Here is a 1,623-nt window from a genome sequence, read left to right as displayed (position 1 = left end):
TATAGAGGTGACTTAACTGTATACTACAAACTAAAATCGGATAATTTTACTCATCCAAAGGGGTGATCAACTAAATTTACCGAATGCTACCGGTAATTGTATGACAATGTGGATATGGCTTTAAGGTACGGTAATTAACACGGAGAAATTATTTTTAGATATGACACATTGTTTAAAAAGCTACGTGTGAGATGTGATAACCCCTTAATCTACTAACACTATGACTGGTTGTGAAGTAATCAAAACGCAGGACTCATATTGATTAAACACACAGTCTCATGGATGAACACTTTTTAGTTTTCCAATTAAAACAACTCTTTTTTTTTTCCTAACAATAACCCAATAACATCATCATCATCATCATCATCATCATCATCATCATCATCATCATCATCATCATCATCACCATCATCATCATCATCATTATCATCATCATCATCATCATCATCATCATCATCATCATCATCATCATCATCATCACATAATAATAATAATAATAATAATAATAATAATAATAATAATAATAATAATAATAATAATAATAATAATAATAATAATAATAATAATAATAATAATGATAATAATCGTCATTATCATTATCATCATCATCATCATCATCATCATCATAATCATCATCATCATCAGCATCAGCAGCAGCAGCTGCATCATCATCATCATCATCATCATCATCATCATCATCATCATCATCATTATCATCATCGTCGTCGTAGTTAAAAGTTTCATTTTTGTTTTTTTGATTTTTTTTTGTTTGTTTGTTTGATTTGTTTTTCGTCGGGGTTTTTTTTTTTTTTTTTTTTTGGGGGGGGGGGGGGGTGGAAGGGGAAGTAGAGAGACCGAGAAAGAGCAACGGCGTGTGATATATATATTATATATATAATATATATATATATATATATATATATATATATATATATATATAAACACTCCAACACGGTTTCCTCGAGCTCATCGGGACAAGCAAAAACGTTCGAGAAACGAGAAAACAGTAGTTCGAGAAAACCGTAGGGGGTATGGTCTTTGCTTCGTACCCGATGCAAAGTTCCAATATCCACCGCGTTCAGCAAGCCACCTCTCCGTAGTTCAATCTGTGGCGCTGTGCTGCGGCTGACATCTGGGTGATTCCAGTCTTCCCTTGGAATAGACCCTAAGACAAATTTCTGCTTAAGGATGAATAAAGAGAATTTTATTAATTTTTACTTTCTTGATATGTTACAATGGATTGGTGTTTGTGTGTTTGTGTGTATGTGTGTGTGTGTGTTAAAAAAAAAAGGGGGGGGGGGGGGGGTTACTGTATCACAACATTCATTTACCGTGGTAGCCAACCATGATCATGGCGCGTGGCATTGGAATTGGAACTAATGACGAAATGGTAAGAAAAGCAGAGAGGTGCCTTTTGTGCGGAACGGCGATGGAGTATGTGGGTGGCTGTGAGTGGCTTGTGTATCATATACTGCATATACACACATGCAGTGATACATACATAAGTAAATGTCATTGTCACAGTAAGTCATCAGTGGTCGAAATCACCGGGTGCATAAAAAACATTTAAGTAATTAATGAATTGATTAATTTTTATTCCATCGGTTGGGTGAAATTAGTTAG

The sequence above is a fragment of the Berghia stephanieae genome, chromosome 4 (assembly GCF_034508935.2).
Source record: "Berghia stephanieae isolate SIO BIC M18660-M18661 chromosome 4, UCSD_Bste_1.3, whole genome shotgun sequence".
NCBI classification, from domain to species: domain Eukaryota; kingdom Metazoa; phylum Mollusca; class Gastropoda; order Nudibranchia; family Aeolidiidae; genus Berghia; species Berghia stephanieae.
This window is presented reverse-complemented; position numbering follows the sequence as displayed.